The sequence below is a fragment of the Dermochelys coriacea genome, chromosome 24 (assembly GCF_009764565.3).
Source record: "Dermochelys coriacea isolate rDerCor1 chromosome 24, rDerCor1.pri.v4, whole genome shotgun sequence".
Classification (NCBI taxonomy): Eukaryota; Metazoa; Chordata; order Testudines; family Dermochelyidae; genus Dermochelys; species Dermochelys coriacea.
This window is the reverse complement of record NC_050091.1, coordinates 10,019,781-10,039,767: the sequence shown is the minus strand read 5'-3', so window position 1 is coordinate 10,039,767 and position 19,987 is coordinate 10,019,781. Positions and strand designations below refer to the sequence as shown.

The 19,987-nt window shown below is 50.1% G+C and overlaps 1 long non-coding RNA gene across 1 annotated transcript; it reads right to left on the bottom strand.

The window, feature by feature from the left end:
• Positions 1-3,942: 3,942 nt before the first annotated feature.
• On the bottom strand, positions 3,943-18,474 carry LOC122457393. Its single transcript, XR_006276915.1, has 3 exons — positions 18,294-18,474; positions 8,082-8,084; positions 3,943-3,953 (listed from the first exon to the last, which is right to left on the bottom strand). It is a non-coding gene; the product is annotated as an uncharacterized LOC122457393 (long non-coding RNA).
• Positions 18,475-19,987: the final 1,513 nt, after the last annotated feature.

Genomic DNA, 19,987 nt, shown 5'->3' with positions numbered 1-19,987 from the left:
GGTTCATCTTGAATTTTCCAAAATAAGCTGAGCCCCTCTCTGCTCTATTGTGGAAGAATGGCCAGTTTCACTGGTTGCCCAAGGCCCAGTACACATTCAAGCAGCTAAAGTTTGCTTTCATTACTTCTCCAGTATTGGTCCACCCACACATGATGCAAGTTTTCATTGTGGAAGCCAATACCCTGAGCACAGGTATTTGGGCAGTCCTCTTCCAGAAGCATGGACGCAAGCAATGCACCCCATCACCTACTATTCACCCCTGCTGAGTAAAACTATGAGATCTTGGACAAAGAGCTATTGGCAATTAAGCCTGCCTTTGAAGAGAGGCAACAGTACTTGGAAGGGGCCCATCATCTAGTCCAAGTGTTTACTCATCACAACAAACTAGAGTGTCTGCAAGGCCAAGGCCTGAAACCAACAACAGCTCCAGTGGGCCCTGTTCTTCTCCCCATTCAACTTTATCTTGACCTATCGCCCTAGACCTAGAAACGGCAAGCCTGATGTCTTGTCCCAGAGATATGGCTCCAACTCATAAGGCCCCAGCCCAGAAGCAGCCCACATTCTCAAGTTCCATAATTTTTTCATTGCGACTCATTGCCAGGATCTGCTCACGCTCATCCACTCTGCCTCTGTCTCTTGAACTTAATCCAACAAGATGGCCATTATCGACTGAGAACCACAAGGCAACCAGGAGCGGATCACTTTCATAAGGGACTACATCAGTGTTCCCCCAGGACCTGTGAGAATGGCGACTCTTCAACTCTGCCATGACTCTGCCCTGGCAGGACACTTAAGGCAATACAAAACCCAATGATTAATGTCCCAGTTCTTCTGGTAGTCCCATCTGTGCCCCACAACAGAGACTTTGTCTCTTCCTGCAAGGTTTGTGCCCACATGAAGATCTCATGCCAAAACACCTCTGGTCTCCCCCAACCTCTGGACACCCCATCTCAGTCATGGGAGGCCATTTCCTTGGATTTTTTGGTGGAACTGCCAGAATCCAGTGATTTCATGACTATCCTTACAGTGGTGGATTGCTTTTCCAAAAAGACCTACTTCATTCCCTGCCTGGGTTTACCCTCTGCAGAGGAAATGGCCCAGCTCCAGATAAACAATGTAATCTGTCTTCATGGCTTCCCAGATCATGTCACCTCTGACTGGGGTCCCCAGTTTACTGCCCACTTCTGGCATGAGCCCCCTACATATATTAGGAGTCTATGTGCACCTGTCCTCTGCCTACCATCCTCAGTCAAATTGCCAAATGGAAAGAATCCACCAGATCCTAGAGCAATATTAAGGATGTTACACCAACCATCACTAGGGTGACTGGTCTTCACTGTTACCATACCCCAAATTCTCATATAATAATGCAGACCAGGCATCCACAGGCCATAACCCCTTCTTTGTCAACTATGGGTACCCCCACTCATTTCACCCATAACTACTCACATCCTCCTCCAATCCATCAGCCTTGGACATAGTGCACCACATCCAAGAGGAAGTGAAGGAACACCTGGAGAAGGAGGACTACAAAAAGCACAGAGACAAGAATATACAACAAGGCCCCAACTATACTGTAGGACAATTAAATGGCTTTCTTCTGAACACCTCTGCATGGACAGACCCACTCAGAAACTAGACTGCTGGTTCCTTTGCTCATAGTTGGTTAGTTGAGAAATCAACCTGATCACCTTCGGGCTCCAGCTCCTTCAATCCCTCAGAGTCCACCTTGTATGCCACATTTCACTTCTAAAATCCTACACTGAGAACACATTTCCCCAAAGGGCCCAATCACTGCCCCCATCAGTACAAGTACAAGGTCTGGAAGAATATGTTGTTTGCAAAGTCCTTGGTTCTAAGATCAAAGGGGGCAAATTATGGTACCTGACTGACTGGGAAGGTTACAAACCAGAGGAATACACTTGGAGCCAGCAAAAAAGCATTCAAGCTCCTCCCATAGAAGCCACTATGAGAAGCCTGGGCCCACATCACTCTGAGGGGAAAGGGAGGAGGTGGTGTCATGACCCAGGGGTCTCAAATCTTGGTCCACAGGAACAGCCTGTGATGAAATACACCCTTATATTCACACCCTACACACTACTGTAATCAACTTTGTACAAGGTATAACTTGTAATGTATCATTTGATGTGACTTGTAATGTGCCAGTGGTCAGTATTGTCCTGATAAAATATTTGTGGCAACATTGTATGTGAAGTTAACAGATTCCCCTGTATGGTTTTCAAAACTCACGTAACACCAAACTGGTCAAACAGACCTGTCTTGAACAAAGCAGGGTGTGTTTGCCTTAATTTTCATTTAAGCAGTAAACAGAGTCATCAGGGAGGAAGAAATAAAAAAGGAAGCTCAAACAGGTGGAAAAAACAGCAGGGAAAATCCTTCCACATCCTTCTTTCTCTCCTAATTCCCAGCTGGAAATGTTTTTCAAAGGGATGCTTGAAATTACAAAAAGGAGCAAATACTCCAAGATACCCCTTTCCCTCTCCCTGCCCATCGCATTCTCTGTACCTGAGAAGACAAAAGGAAACAGCCATTGGAGTTTGGGGGAAGGATCCTGACCTGAAGAGTTTTCTCAGTAATCTTGCTGGAAGCCTGTGGTGAGAATTTTTGCTTGGATCTAACATAGTTTGCTAAGTTCGGTACTAGTGAGCATTTTATCTTTATTTTTTTGTAACCATTTCTGACTTTTATGCCTCATGTCTTGTACTCACTCAAAATCCGTCTCGTTGTAGTTAATAAACTTGTTTTACTATTTTATCTAGTCCAGTGTGTTTAACTTGAAGTGTCTGGGAAACTCTACATAAATGGGTATATTATTCCCTTAAAGGAATACCAGCCTTAATATATTTGTACTGTCCAGGAGAGGGCTGGGCAGCACAGGACATACATTTCTAGGGGAAAAACTGGGATTTGGGGCATGTTGGGGCCACCCTGCAGTATAACCAAGGCTGGTGAGAGTGAGGGTGTAGCGCCAGTCAGGCATGGTTTGCATGATGGAAGGACCAGTTTGAACTATTACAGCAAGGCATTGTAAAGCACCCAAGGTTGCAAGGCAGGGGTGACACAGCCCCCCACTCTGGACTGCACCCTGGAATGTCACACAGTCACACCCCAGCTCTCCATCTGGCCCCACTAAAGTCAGCAGCAGGAACAGGAAGCTGTCTGAACTGGGCTTGTTCCTGCTCCTGACATCCCGACCTAGCTTGAATCCTGACCTATGACTTGTGGCTCCTAACCTCCAGTTTTTCCCCTGCCTCTGACCCCCAGGTGTCCTGACCCGGCCTGACTCTGACTCCTGACTCATGGTTCTGATCTCCAGTTTGTCTCCTGCTTCTGAGCTCTTGGCATCCTGATGTAGCTGACTCTTGACTCCTGTCTTGTGACTGTGTGCTCTGGCTCTGGCCATTAGGTCTGGCTGCCCACAACTCAGCCGTGGCAGTCAGCCTAGATGATCAGGTTAGGTTCGGGAAAACATTTTTGAACTAGTTAAAGTTGGTTATGATTCCCAACCCTCAGGTGACAGAATCTGTATCTGTCTCTTGTAGGTATATATCTGGCACCATCACTGCAGTATCTGAGCCCTCACCACTTTCAGGGTATTTATAATCAGTTTGCCTGTTAGTAGGGGAGGGCTATTATAGGTTAGGGGAATGAGGCCCAGAGAGGCTGTGTCTTTATCTTTTCTGCCAAACGAGGTATTTTTGTTACAGGGCGATAACTAATGAGCCTCGGTTCTCATTATAAAACCCTAGTGGAGACAAGACACAGGCAGATTTTATGGTGACATAGCTGGGTGAAGTCAACACTCCATGCTCCATCTGGATTCGCCCTTGTGACGGATTGAATCACAGAAACCCCTTTGGGACTGCCACCTGATGTGCCTAGACTACCTCTGAACCCATTTTCCCTGCCAGCTTGGGACTTCAGTACCTTGCCTTATTTGAGCCAGACACACTTGCCTGCTGCAAACACAGATCCAAGTCTGAACCACTTCCCCTTACAAGCTGCAGGCTAAACTAAAAACAGCTTAAGAATGCTCCTGTCTCCAGCACTCAGATACCCAGCTCCCAATGGTGTCCAAACCCCAAATAAATCCATTTTACCCTGTATAAAGTGTATAGAGAATAAACTCATAAATTGTTCGCCCTCCATAACACGGATAGAGAGATATGCATGGCTGTTTGCTCCCCCAGGTATTAATATTTACTCTGGGTTAATTAATAAGTAAAAAGTGATTTTATTAAATATAAAAAGTAGGATTGAAGTGGTTCCAAATAATAACAGACAGAACAAAGTAAATTACCAAGCAAAATAAAATAAAACATGCAAGTCTAAGTCTAATACAGTAGAAAACTGAATACAGATAAAATCTCACCCTCAGAGATGTTTCAATAAGCTTCTTTCACAGACTGGACGCCTTCCTAGTCTGGCCCAATCTTTTCCCCTGGTGCAGTCCTTGTTCCAGCTCAGGTGGTAGCTAGGGGATTTCTCATGACTGCAGCCCCCTCTGTTCTGTTCCACCCCCTTATATATCTTTTGCACAAGGTGGGAATTCTTTGTCCCTCTCTGGGTTCCCACCCCTACTTCTAAATGGAAAAGCACCAGGTTAAAGATGAATTCCAGTTCAGATGACATGATCACATGTCACTGTAAGACTTCATTACCCACTTGCCAACACACAGGAATACAGGAAGACTTACAAGTAAACAGAGCCATTTACTACCAATTGTCCTGGTTAATGAGAGCTTTCGAGATTCCAAGCCACCATTAATGGCCCACATTTTGCACAATTACAATAGGCCCTCAGAGTTATATTTCATATTTCTAGTTTCAGATACAAGAATGATACATTTATACAAATAGGATGAACACACTCTGTAGATTGTGAGCTTTATAATAATACCTTACAAGAGACCTTTTGCATGAAGCGTATTCCAGCTACATTATACTCACACTCATTAGCATATTTTCATAACATCATATGGAGTGCACCATCACAGCCCTCACCTAGCTACACTGCAGGAAAAGCTACAACACCGTGTCTTCACAAAGTTTCACAACAGTGTACATTAACTCTGGCACTATAAACACATATCTCGCTTGGAAGTCAAGACACACCGGAAGTAACTTGGTCAAGGTCACAGAGAAAGTTAATAGTAGAGCAGGACTTGAACACAGGCATCCCAGAGCCTAGGTGAGGATCTTAACCACAGGGCCATCCAGCCCTTCCTTATAATTGTCTGTCTGAGCTGATGACATTTCAAAACAAAATCTTCCCCAAACCATCTCCTTCTCGTCTTACTGCTGAAATCCCAAGTTCAAAGTTCTTGTTTCCGTGCTGACATGTCGCCATCACCAGCTCTTAGAGCCAAGTAAGGACCACAGGGAAATATTCTACTTTGGGTCTGCTGGCTGCAGAGAAATTGCAGAACAGGGAGCTCAGGACATGATCGGTGAGCAAAACGGTAATAGCTTTTTAAACAGAAAATCTAAAACAGAAATTGATTGGCAAGTCTGCCCAATCTCCTGTTCATGGCCTGGTATCAGGAACTGGCTTTTGATTTTAGGTGTTTCCAAGCAGCCGTGCTGCTCAGGGGACGTTTCAAAGCACATTTAGGTAGCATGGCTGTCATGACATTCACATTATATGTACATTAGTGTGCCCAACAGCTTGGGACTTAGGCTTGGTCATCCCCCAGGCTCTGTACTGCTGTAACTATGTCCGTGAGGGGCCTGACTATTTGACTGATAGAGTTCTCCAGTGGTCTGAACGAGTTCTCTCCTGCCATCTATAGATGAACTGGAGGAAAAGACCCCATGAGCAGAGTTTATTTGCATAGATCAGGGGTGACCAAACTTATTGACCCACCGAGCTGGATACAACAATCTTCAGAAGTTCAAGAGTTGCGGTGTGCCTGCCGGGGCTTGGGGCTTCAGCCCTATGGTGGGATAGTCAGACTAGGGGTTTCTGTCCTGCAGGGATGGGGATCTCACAGCTTCAGCCCTGTGGGAGGCAGTAGCCAGGGCTCAGGGCTTCAGCCTTGCAAGAGGCACCTGCCAAGGTTCGGACTTCAGCACTGCTTGAGCAGGCACTCCACATGGGACTGAAGCCCTGAGACACCCCCTCCCTGCTGGGCAGAAGCCAGAGGTGCCTTGTTGGGGTGGGCGCATGGGGTCACAACCCCCCCACAGATTTTTGCCAGGGTTTGCTGGCCCCGCTCAGTCATGTGATGCCTCCGGGCCCCCTCCCTCCACAGCAGCTGCTGGAGCCAGCAAGCTGGGAGCTGTGGCCCTGGGGAGAGGCAGTGGCAAACATCTGGGAGCTGCAAGGAGGGGCTGCTGAGGGTAAGAGTGGGGAGTGCCTAGGGGGATGTGACTCAAGCTGTTGGGGGATGCAAACCTTTAAATTCGAACCCACTGTCAGCAAACACCTGTTGTCTCTGGCAGAAGCCTCTACCCCACCACCCCACCGCAGGGCAGAACCCCCTTGCTCCCCCTCCGCCAAGTCTCGTAAGTGGAGAATGGGGAGAGTGTGGGGGCTCCGCAAGCCACTCTTTAACTGTAAAAGAGTCACATGTAGCTCACGAGACATGGTTTTGTCTTGTCACCAGACTTGGCAGGGTGATTATAAGCCTGCGTGGCCACCTTCTGGGCTGTCTCTGAGGGAGGCCATACCTGCTTGCTGTCGAGGCCTTCGCATTGCAATCAATTCGTGGGGAATTAGCAGTCTTCAAAGCTCAGTCCGCTTGATTTAGGGAGGCTGCTACCCCAGCGGTAGGATGGCAGGGGGTAGGGGGACTCGGGCCCACCTACTCCACCGTGTCCCAGCCCAGGACCCTAGCAATGGCAGAGTGGGTCAGAGGGGATCCTTCCGCAACACAGTGACCTAGTATCAGGCCAAGGCCCAACCAGACCTTTGTCTAATTTCCCTGGTCTACTTCCTACCCCCTTGCTGTAGGTGTCCTCCATCTTCCTGGGATCAGTGGTCAGCAGTAGTCCCAGCCGCTCATCAGTACCTCGGTCGGCCAGCAGCCCCGGGAGCTCTGGCCAGTCTTCAGGTGGCAGCCCTGGGACCTCCTCCTTGACATCCCGCTCTGGCAGTGGAGAATAAGTGTCTGTCTCCCTCGTCAGCTCCAGCCCAACTGACCTACAGGGCCCACCTTTTGTACTTCTATTTCATGACCCATCCCTCAGCTGCCGGTGGGGTGAGAGTGGCTACCCTACTTCTGGAGCCCAAGAGATGGGTGGAGGTCCCCTCTGGACTGTCTCTGAGGGAAGCCACATCTAGCCCCACACTTTACCAAGGTGATCAATTTTGGCTGTTTTGGGTTGAAATTCACTCAAATCTTAGGTGCAGGAATAATGAAATGTTGTTATCCTTATTGTATGAGTAAATCAAAACAAAGAGATAAAGTCCTCATGGATGATTTTGCTTTGAAATGACTTTTTGTTTAGAAATTTATTTTATTATAGTATACATTATTATATCTCAAATAGAACATTCAAAACTGAAACAAAACAATTTGATTTTATAGAAATGAAATGTTTCAATTGATCCAAAATGATTTTTTTCTTTTTTTGAAAAATTTGGCTCATGGCAAACACTGGAATTGACCAGGTCACCTTGTTCTGGAACAAAACCCAATTTTGAAAGGTCAGAATTTCCTGCAAAACTAGAATTCTGGTTCTTGTGCAGCTCCACATGTTGCAGAATTCATGGAGATACGGCTAAGTTTGTGCTGCCACCAAGTGGCACTTTTATCACATCCCACTGAATGTCAGAGCTGGCTGGGGGTTGAGCTGTTCATAACAAATACCATTTCAAAGTATAATTTATAACCTTCGGCAACTGCTCTGAACAAATGCAACAAGAGAAGCCAGATCTAGATCTGAGTTACCCTTGTGTAAATCCAGAATGACCCCACTGGAGTCCATGGAATTTTTCTGGATTTATACCCGAGTAACTGAGATCCAAACCTGACCAGCCTTGGGGTGAAAATCCATTAGAGATCAGGGATCATGCAGACAACTTTCCTTCAAAAAGATTAATTTTTTCACAGAACAAACTGATTTTGTTTCAACTACCTCTCACTAGTTTGTCATTCTGTTGATCTATCTAGGAGTATTCAGCTGTGGAGAAGAATGTACCAAGACAGGCTGGGATCTCAGTGACACCAGCGTGAACAGGGGTGATTTCACACCTTTGCACCTGTGTAATTGAAGGCTGGGCAACTCTCAGTTTTTATATCAATTTAATTCTATCGGTTTAGAAATTGATCGAGTTAAATCTGTGCACTCCCTGGTGCAGAGATGGACAGAGCCGTCTGAAGGTGCTTCCCAGTATGGTTTATTACTCAGGGAAGCTGATGCAAGGGTGTTTATAATGGGGTAACTGCATCTCACACCAGGGGGTTACATGCATTAAATTGCATCCGTTTCTAAAAGGAACTAGTTAAAGCGATACAAATGCGGGGTGGAGCCAGCTCTGAGGTCAGACACCGGCCCAGAGGGGCTCTGTCTGAGACTTCGCACTTTTGTTCCTGGGTATCTCGTGGAGGGGCTGGGGTCAGACAGCAGAAAGCTGCTCATCTTCCCTTCCAAGGCCCTTCACAGCTGCCTACCTGTCGTCTCCCACACACTGTCGAGATACGGTCTCATAGGTAGTGGGTGTAAGAGGCCAGGGGAGACTAAGCCTTCCCAAACAGCCTGCCCGCTGCCTTTGGAATGCGCCCCCTCCAAAAGGGTGGGCGCCCCGGCTGCGCTCTGCCCCGAGGCCCTGGTCCCGCTCATCCTCTTCCCCCGAGGCGCCACCTCTTCCTGTCCCTGCTCCGCCCACATGGGAGCCTCATGGCAGCTGGTGAAGAGGCACATGTGAGTGGTGAGTAACCAGCTGGCCGGCCAACTGGCGGGCAGGGGGGGTCTGGGGTATGGGGCAAAGAGGTGTGAGCAGCAGGCGGCGGGGCCAGGGGAGTGGGAAAAGAGGGGCAAGCGATGGGTGGGGGGTGAAGAGGTGAGAGTGGCAGGCGGGAGCCTCGGGGAAGGGGCCGAATAGGGCCAAAGGCGGAGCATGGGTGGGGCGTCTGGGGGAGCAGACTGAGTGGGGGTGGGCCTCGGGGCGTGGCCACAGTCTCAGTGCTCTCAGCTTCCCTAAATGAAGGTGTTCTATGCCATCCACGTGTGGACTCCTGCCTCTCATCAGCCTGTGCTGCCAGCCTCCAGTGTCCACTGGCTCCATCTTCAAACAAGCCCCTTGGTGCTTTCCCCAGCCTGCCCCTCCTGCTTGAGGGGAGGAGGAGGAGCTCCCTGAGCATCCGCACAGCCTCTTCATCATTCTCGTTCCTTCGCTTTGCCCTGATTCCTGCAGAAATCTCACCAACCCTCAGGCAGCTGGTGAGTGGAGACCGCTGCCCCTCACCCTGACCAGTTCTGTGTCACTGCTTCTGTGCGCTCTCCCACCTGTCTGTACCTACCTGTCGTCTCTTGCCCTAGACACAGACTGTGCATGGCTCAAGGCAGGGACCATCTCTCTGTTCAGCATTTGTGCAGCATCTCGCACCGTGGGGTCCAGGCCATGACTGGGGCACCTTGGCACTATGATAATACAACAACAAGAGACTCACGTGGGGCAGGAGTCCCCAGACAGACACCTCACATGGGTGGGCTCTGCCCAAGGGACACTGCCAGCGGTGGATTCACGTGGACAGGTGGGTGGGCAGGGCGGACATGGGAGCAGAGATCACAGCCCTGGAGCCTCTGAGCTCAGGAGTGAGGTGGGGCAGGGGGAGTTGTATTGGGGAGGGGGTGATTGTTGGGGGACCACCTCCTTCTCAGCTGGGGTTTGTGCAGGGCAGGCTCTGTGCATGCTCACCAGATCTGGCCCCACAGGCAAGGTACAGCCTGGGCTGAGGGTCTCTCCGGCACCTAAGCACTGAACTGCTCAGCTGTATCAGGGCTGCGGCAGCTGGGTGGTACATGTCCATCGGTGTCCAGGTCTGAAGGCAGCACGGCCGCCCGCCAGCAGCAGCGTAGAAGTAAGGGTGGCGTGATATTGACTGTTGAGGCACAGAAAGGGATTCTGCTTGTACTTCAGAAACTTCAGGGACATATCTTGCAAACACTTTCCCGGCTACTTGATGAGCCATCAACCGCTGCTGAGAAAGATACGCTCTGCAGAGAAACATGCATGAGCCCAACAGGAAGAAGTGCAGTAGGAAAGGACTGACTGCACGTAAAAAGGTACAATTAAATTTGATTTATATTTATTTTTGAGGCCCTTACACTTTTTTACTTATAAGTGTTAGTGTGACTGGTTTCCTGGGGTACAACCTGGACTATGAGCCCTCTGTCCTACCAGCCTGGGCTCCCTCTCACACTGTGATGCTGTTGCTAAGTCACAAACCTCTGTCAGGTACTGCCCTTATGCAACCTTTCACGGCCGAGGACATGCCCAACAGAATGCTTCTCCCTGCCATTCATGAACCAACAATAGAGAGGCTCCAGCCAATTCCCCCCAGCCTTGCACCCCAGAACGCTACCATCTTGCACTAGTCAGAAGTCTGACCAGTGTAAGTTCATTAAGTTTGCCACTTCTACAAAAGAAAGTGGGCGTGCACCAACCTTTGAAACTTGAGCAGATCCCAAGCACGTCAACCCAAACACACTATTTTAGGTAAAATATAAAACAGATTTATTAACTACAGAAAGATAGATTTTAAGTGATCATAAGTAGCAAGCGTAGAGATCAGAGTTGGTTACTTAAGAAATAAAATAAATTCCCAGTCTAAGTTCTATAAACTAAACAGGATTTGAATCAAGCAGTGTCTCATCCTGATAGATAATACAAGCAGGTTACAAATCTTCAGTACACAGCCTGGAACTCTTCTCCACCCGGGACCACCTCCCCAGTTCAAAGTCTTCGTTCTCCAGATGTATTTCCAGGTATTGAGTTGTGGGGGGAGTGCCAAAGAGCCACAGTAATATGTCAGCAGCCCCCCATAGGCTCCTGCTCCCAGCGCCTCCTGCCCACTGACAGCCCGGCTGATCAGTGCCTCACCCTCCCTCCCCGCATCTCCTGATCAGCTGTTTCATGGTGTGCAGGAGGATCTGGGAGGGAGGGAGAAGAGTGAGGGCATGGCAGGCTCAAGGGAGGGAGTGGGAAGGGGTGAAGTGGGGGCCGGGCCTGTGGCAGAGCCAGGGTTTGAGCAGTGAGCATCCCCCGGCACATTGGAAAGTTGGCACCTATAGCTCCAGTCCTGGAGTTGTTGCCTATACAAGGAGCTGCATATTAACTTCTGAAGAGCTGCATGTGGCTCCGGAGCCAAAGGCTGGCCACCCCTGGTCTAGGTGCTCCCTCTGAGAAGTCTCCATTGTGTACAGTTCCTGGGATAGTTGTTGGGAGTGTGGATTCCCTTTCATGGGCCATCAGCACGTCTGGTTCCTCCACTGTTGCACCTCACAGGTTGTTTGTGGATGTTCCCAACCTCACAATATATTTCACTAACACACACATAGCAAAATATCATAACTCCACATACAGTGATAGCATATACAATCCAACAGGATATTAATGTTCAACAGATCAAGACTTTTAAAATGATACCTCACAAGTCATACTTTATAAAGAACATAACATAATTGTATGACAGTGGTGAATATGGGGGTTCCAGGGTGTTGCTTCAAAGGTACAGAGTGCCACTGTTAGATATTCAAAATAGAAAGAAACTGTACGATAGAAACTGTACTCCTCTTCCCATCAACTCCCCTCCTCCCTGCAGCAGTATCCTCTATTTGGGAACTTGAAATGTGGTAACCTTAGACAGGGGAATTTCCCAACATGCTCAGCACTGGCCTCACACTGCTTCTTGGAGTGTGGTAGGAGGTAGGGGAGGGTGTGGCAAATGCTGAGCACTTTGGGAAATCCACCAGGGAAAGCATGGAGGAGGGGCTGCCTTTTGCATTCCAGCTTTTAATACAAATTGCTGAGAATCCAGGTCTGGATCCAGAGTGCCCCAGCATCTGGGGTATTAGACTTGGGGCATTGGGCGGGGTGAGCCCTACTCAAATGCAGGCCCACACTTGGTGTGGGATCACTGAGATACACGCCGCACTGTGTGCGTTACCTGCAGTAGGGTATCAGCGGGATGCTTCTCTTCAAGGATCTACCTCCAGCCCACACCAGCAAACGTCACCTGGCCCTGGGGACCAGCCTTCGTGGAACTCTGTTTAGGTCAAGGCTGAGAGGGAGGCTGGCCTTGTCTTTAGGGGGCTGGGCTGGGACATGGTAGCCCTGAGGGCAGTACCCGGCTCTACCATAGATGCTCTGTGAGACTTTCAGTAATTCACGTGGCCCCACTTCCCCAGCTGCAAAGTTTCTGGTGAGACTGTGAGCTCTTTAGAGAAAGGGAAGGGGAAGTGGTCAGTGGTATGTGGGGGAGAGCCTGGGTTTGAAAGATTTTCTGTCAGAATTGCACAGCGAGGGGTGTTGCTAAGTGCTGAAGGCTGGGATGTCATTGTCTCAGTAACACCGTTCAGGCTACTCAGTGCTTCTGTGCTAACAGCAGCTAAGGCAGCCTGCTCATTCAGCAGATCCCGATGCTACTCATAAAGAATGACCAGCAGCACGGTGTGGGGACAAAGGCTGCTGGCCTGGTTTATTGCCCTCAAGGCACATTCATAGCACCCTGGCTCCGTGGTTACAGGTACACTAACACATGAGTGCCCAGTGGCAAGGAGCAGCTCAGTCAGCAGTGGGAGTCTCTGCTGTCCACTCGACCACACAAAGGGTAAAGGCGAGGTACCCTGACATTTATAAACTGAGACAAACAACTGAGATAAACAACTTACGTACCACCTGAAGTGTTCCATGACAGCCATTTGTTACCTTCCCTTGTTCCTGATATCTTGGACAAAATGTCCCTATTCAGTATTCTGTCGAACCATCTGATCTTGTACTAGACTGGGGTGACTCTGTACTAGCCAGAATACATTTACATAAATATCTAGTGCATCTGCTTTAATACGTGGCCTGACTTTGGTGCACACCCTCTGGTTCAGGCCTCAGATCTTGCACCAGGCCCAGTGCTCCAGGCTCTATCTCTCTACTACATCCTCTGCTCTTTGTCTTTTTATGGGGAGGATCTTTACCCATTGTGATGGGTTGTCACCCGCCAGGGTGCAGTCTGGGAGCCGTGGGAACCGCTGTACCCCTCTATTCACCCAGTTTTGCTGACTCTTTTCTCACACTGCTTTGCTGGTGACACAGAGCTGGCCTCTCCAGGCCCTGTTATCACCCAACATGACAGCAGCTGTGGCCACACACCCAATTGAATTACCTGAGTCCAGGGGCTCAGGCCCTCAGGCTGGGCAGCGCACAAACAGTCTGACGTCCTAGCTCTGTCAGATGTCAGACAAACGCAAACCTCTTGGCCTAAAGTGGGGAGGCTGGCACCCCAGGGGTGGGGTTGGCAGCAGGAGGAAGGGAGACCGAGGCCCAGCCCATTCCACTGGGTCCCCAGGCTAGTATCCTTACAGTGGTGGAGCATTCTGCCACTCGGTCAGTGGAGATCCACCCAAAACACACTGACCTGGGCACAAACACAAAAACCACAACCAAACTACTGTCTGGTGTCCCTGGGCTACTTCCTACACTCCCCTCGCCATGTACGGTTGTCCTCCATCTCCCCAAGGTGTCAGCAGTTGTCACTGGTGTGATCCTCTGCTCTGTTCGATATTGATAACAGTCGGCTGCATGTGTGTGTGTGTGTCTCCTCTGTGTGCTGCCCTGGCTTTGCGCAGATCGCTGGCACAGCAGACCCCAAGAGAAACCCCCAATGACCACAGACTCCAATAAGATACAAAGGCACCTGGCCAGGTTTATTGCCAAATGAAACACAGTCTCTAGCTCCCCGGATCAGATGTCTACAGTTCTGCTAGTACATATGTGCTCCCTGATAATTGACCGGCTCAGTCAGTGGCGGAACTTACCACTGCCCCCAACCCCTCGGCCAGACAAAGACAACACCTCAGAAGTCCATTTTTATACACATGTAAGGGGACTGTTGCCCCCTTCCTAACACTCAGTGTTTTAGTTGCTAGCTCCCAGTACTAAAAAGGGGGAAGGGTCGATGGGGAATCAGGACCCTGAGACTGACAGCCCCCAGGAACAATGGGGAGAGGCCAATGCTCCAGGTCAGCCTGAATGACAGGGCTGGCAGGCTAATAAGGGAGTCAGGAGGCCAGGGAGGTCCCGTCCTCAGTGTGAGCTGGATTTGCCTGGGTCAGACAGAATGGGGACGCGCTAAGGAGAAAGCAGGGGCCCAAGATGAGCTGGGGGGGAGCAGAGCTGGGCCAGATCCAGAGGGACCAGAAAAGCAGCCCAGAGAGAGCAGACCCTGTCCTGGGAGCAGAGCTGCAGCCCCAAAGCCAGAGGCGCAGCCCAGAGAGAGCAGACTTGCCCTGGGAGGAGAGCTGCAGCAACCAGAGCCAGAAGGGCCAGAAAAGCAGCCCAGGAAGCAGGTCAGTGCTGGGAGCAGAGTCACAGAAGCAGCCTGCAGAGCAGACCTGTCCTGGGAGCAGAGCTGCAGCAACCAGAGGCAGAGGGGCCAAAGAAGCAGCCCAGGGAGCTGGAGGCAGAGCAGCAGCAGCAGCGCAGAGACGGAATGGTGCAGCTGGGGCTGGAGCAGTCTGGAGCTGGGTGAGGTGAACAGCTGGGGAGACCAAGGGGGACTTTGGGGAGCAGGCCCAGCACAGGGAGATATTTCAGTCAAGAGGCTCTGCAGGCCAGGCGTGGATCGTAACCCCGACAGGGCGGGGGCAACACTGGGAAGAAGGGTCCTACCACTTAGAGCCTGAGAGCGTCTGGCTACCACCAGAGCAAGTGTCCAACCCACAGCATCCCTGCAGCACAGCCAGGGCCTGAGAAGAAGGCTGGGGACTTACAAGGAACAGACTGTGAACTGCCCTGACGTTCCAGAGACACTGTTTGTGATGTTCCCCGCCACAGAGTGGGCTGATATGTTTCCTTTAACCTTTCCCATTTTTCCTTATTCTTTTTAAAATTAATTGTTGATTATATAACTTGCATTTGCTTTAAATTGTATGTAATGGTCGGTGGGTCAGAGAAGTGCCCAGTGCAGAGAGAGTACCCAGGAGTGGGGACACCCTAGCCTCTGTCCTAGGTGACAACAGCAGGGTTAGGGGTCGAGCCCCCCAGGAATCCTGGGGCCAGCCTTGCTGGGGTTGCAAGGATTCTGCCAGACAGGAGAGTAGAAGGAGAGCCCTCAAGGGCAGGGAAGCAACTGGGTAAAGGAAGTGGGAGCGAGGACTCAGATCCTTTCGCTAGCCCACTTCACCGGGGTAGTGCAGAAGCCAGGAAAGTTCCCCACAAGAGCGGGACTATTCCCCTGCTTACATAATTGGCGTCACGAACAGGATCCTATCCACAGGGTCCACCCCATTGGTTTACTGGTTGAGTTCCAGTAGCACTGTCCAGGCCTGGTCCAGAACCCTACCATGGCTGGAACTGAAGAACTACGGGCCCAATTTGCTGAACTTCGGCACAGATTGTCAGACCAAGCTGAGGCATTACAACAAGCTAGAACAGAACAGAGAGAAGCCTTATCACTGGCTAAGGCGGTAATAGACCAATAGGCAGCAGAAGCTAAGAAACCCCCTACTATTTATGTCCCACGGGAGCGGAAGATCACGGAGTTTGGTGGCTTCCCGACTAGACCAGGAGACATTACAGTAGAGGAGTGAGTCAAGTCTGTGAAGGCGGCTCTGCGTGTGCTAAGAGTACCTGAAGAAGATCATGTGGACTTCATAGAGGAGTACCTCAAGGGCCAGGCCAAGGCCACAGTAAAGTTCATGGCAATGAGAGACAAGAAATATGTGGAAAAAGGTGTTTGAACTCCTACTGGAAGTGTACGGAGATAAGGTACCTATTGGAACCCGACTAAAGGAGTTCTTTGAGCGAAAGCAGGAGCCCGGTGAAACTATCTGGGCATATGTGTATGACCACCAGGAAAGAATGAGCAAAGTGGAGCAGCGAGACCCTCAACGAGTTCCAGACCCAGATATGGTTCTGAAAGAGCAGTTAGTGCTGGGGCTCCAGGATGATTCCCTCGGCCACAAAACGAAAAGAAGGTTTAAGAAAGAGCCCAGTAAGAAGTTTCATGAACTCATGCAGGCTGCCATTATGTGGTCAGAAGAAGAGGAAGTTCCTGTGACAGAGTCAGCCAAGCCTAACCCCCGTACACGAAGTGGGGGCCTAGTGAATGCAGATGCTGGGGAAAAGGCCCTGCCCCAAACACAGTTAACACTGGAAAGTTTAAGTGAGGCTGTCCAAAAACTGGTGGTCCAACAGGAGGAGATGATAAAAATGATGACTGAGTTAATGAAAGAAAAAAATCCCATTAGTATGTCAAAGTATCCAAGGGCACTGGGATCCTGAAGAGCCCCACTGAAGGATGAGCTGGGAAGGTACATCTGTTACACTTGTGAAAAGCCAGGGAACACTAGCCGGGAATGTCCACTGGGAAGGAGAACAGAGTCCCAGGCTCTGAAAACCAATGGGGCACCAGGAGCGAGTGGTCCATCTCCAGTAGAAGGCCAAGCAGTGACAGAGGCCTAGGCCTCTCCTTGGTGGAAAATCACTCTGCACACAGTGTTGAAAGGAACGTGGGCAATGCCAGCATGTCTAGTGACTTCTGTAAGCGAGTGTTTGGAAACTGTCTAACTGCTGAAGCGTGTTTAGCAGGGGTGAAGACCAGATGTTTGTAAGATACTGGCTCAGAAGTCACCACCATTACTGAGTCGCATTTTCAAAAATATTTGAAAGACAAGGATCTGACCATGCACAGCACACAGTTTGTACGTCTAACAGCAGTTAATGGACTGGCAATCCCAGTGGTGGGATGCCTCGAAGCAGACATAGACTACATGGGCCAGACACTGCCAGGGCAATGCATCTTCATCCTGAAAGACAAAGACTCTGAAGGGAGCCATATGGGAAAAGCAGTCCCAGGGATTCTAGGGATGAACATCGTTAGTGAGCTGAAGGAGCTACCATTGCCAGAAGAAGGAATCAGGAGGATGAACCGTGATGGGCACTCTAAGAAGAATGCTGTGCTGAGTAGAGTACTGGCTCGAGCACAGAGACAAACCCATTAATCTGCGGGGCAGATTGGAAATGTTAAAGTGCACAGAAAAGAGAAGACTGTTAGTCCTCCTCGGAGAGGGAAGTTCCTTGACTAACACTGCTGTGTATCAGAACATACCAATAGATATCGAGCTCTTGTAGAGCCTACATCTAATGGACTTCAGTCAGCCAATGTACTGACCAGTGCCATCAAAGGAAGAGTACCAGTTAGTCTTCTAAACTCAAGCGTGAAGGCTATGGAGTTACAGCCTGAGGAGGTGATCCCTCAGGTGAAGGTAACATTTGGGGAGAGGGAGAACAAGTTACCTTTCCTCAGGAAAGGTGTGGTGGGAGACTGCCAGTTCCAGTCCAAGCGGCATGCCAACGGCTGATTCCTGCACAGGTGGCTAACTTCAGGGTGTTGCCAGAGAAGCATCAAGAAGCCTTTTCAAAGGATGAGGTGACCAATTTCGATGACTGGGTCAAAGGTGTCCACAACAGACCAAAGACAGCCAGTGAAGTTGCTCTCAGTACAACTAAAGACACAGCCCAAAGTAGGAAAACGACTTATAATTGCAAGTCCAGTGGGGCTCTCATCAGACCTGGTGACAGTGTACCAGTTCGTAGCCACAGACGCCAGAGACATAATAAAATACAGGACAAATGGGAGCCACGTCCCCACACTATGGTCACCCACAACAATCCCGAACTGCCAGTGTACACTATCCAGCCTGAACAAGGAGGTCCTGAGAGAGTAGTACATAGGGACCAGCTAAAGCATTGGACTTTTAGTCTTACCAGGGCTCGTAGGAGGCATAGAGCAGCATTTCCAGAGGAGACTAAAACCAATGGGGTAAACCTAAACCCTAACGGGAATGGCCAGATCTCTCAAACTCACCCAGTTTTACCCGAGAACAGGGAAATGGAAAATATGAGTAATGAACCACCAATTTTAAGAAGGTCCCAGAGGGCTAATAAGGGTGTACTTCCTCTTAGACTTAGAGATGATTATGTTACCGGTTCTATGAAGTGTTTTAATTAATATTGTTATGTATAGTATGAAGAAGTAGATGTGAAATGTTAAATGTTCTTTTAATAACTGTTAATGGGGTTTTTATATGATGTGGGTATATGTTACTATGGGGCCCGGATGTACTGGTGTGAATATTGTGGCTGTGGCAGAATTTTAGCAAGGGGGAATGTAAGGGGACTGTTGCCCCCTTACTAACATTCAGTGGGGGTGTTTTGGTTGCTAGCTCCCAGTACTAAAAAGGGGGAAGGGTCGATGGGGAATCAGGACCCTGAGACTGACAGCCCCCAGGAACAATGGGGAGAGGCCAATGCTCCAGGTCAGCCTGAATGACAGGGCTGGCAGGCTAATAAGGGAGTCAGGAGGCCAGGGAGGTCCTGTCCTCCATGTGAGCTGGATTTGCCTGGGTCAGACAGAATGGGGACGAGCTAAGGAGAAAGCAGGGGCCCAAGCTAAGCTGGGAAGCAGAGCTGGGCCAGATCCAGAGGGACCAGAAAAGTAGCCCAGAGAGAGCAGATCCTGTCCTGGGAGCAGAGCTGCAGCCCCAAAGCCAGAGGCGCAGCCCAGAGAGAGCAGACTTGCCCTGGGAGCAGAGCTGCAGCAACCAGAGCCAGAGGGGCCAAAAAAGCAGCCCAGGAAGCAGGTCAGTGCTGGGAGCAGAGTCACAAAAGCAGCCTGCAGAGCAGACCTGTCCTGGGAGCAGAGCTGTAGCAATCAGAGGCAGAGGGGCCAAAGAAGCAGCCCAGGGAGCTGGAGGCAGAGCAGCAGAGACAGAGCGGTGAAGCTGGGGCTGGAGCAGTCGGGAGCTGGGTGCGGTGAGCAGCTGGGGAGAGCGATGGGGACCCTGGGCAGCAGGCCCAGCACAGGGAGACACCTCAGCCAAGGGGCTATGAAGGTCAGGAGTGGACCACAACCCCGACAGGGCGGGGCGACACTGGGAAGAAGGGTCCTATCACTTAGAGCGTCTGGCCACCACCAGAGGAAGTGTCCAACACACAGCATCCCTGTAGCACAGCCAGGGCTTGAGAAGAAGGTCTGGTGACCACAGCAGGGTTGGGGATTGAGCCCCCCAGGAATCCTGGGCCCAGCCTTGTTGGGGTTACAAGGACTCTGCCAGACAGGAGAGTGGAAGGGGAGTCCTCAAGGGCAGGGAGGCCACTGGGTAACGGAAGTGGGATCGAGGACTCAGATCCTTTAGCTAGCCCACTTCACCAGGGTAGTGCAGAAGCCAGGAAAGTTCCCCACAGAGCGGGACTATTCCTCCGCTTACACACAGGTACAAACAAGTTACACCTCACTCCTGACATATTGAGGTACCACCTCTACGTGTCAAGGTGCTACCTATACCTTGTACATATTGGTTCGAACAAAACAATTCTATCCATCATATTATCCTCTTAACCCTGTCTTTAGGATGGGTCAGCATGTTCCTGTTATCTGAGAGAGAATGTGCTTCTGCTGGAGTGTTCTGGTACCATCCTGGCACGTGTTTACATCACTTGTGCCCAGTACCTTTTAGATGTGTGTTTTTGAAGCATCAGCCCTCTTCATGCCAGATTCTGTGAGCAGGGCCTGCCTCTTGCTCACAGCTTAACTTTGTTTTATATCAGCAAAGTCTGGACCATTACTTTTAGCTCAGGCCTTAGGCCTCATACCAGGCCTCTGATACAAGGACTTAGGTTTCAGGACCTCAACTTACAACACAGGGTACACTGCTTGTGGCAATCCTAGCACTCCTTGGTGCCTTGGTTGGCCGGCGACTCTGGCAGCTCTAAGTCATCAGCACAGCCGGGGTCCTCTTC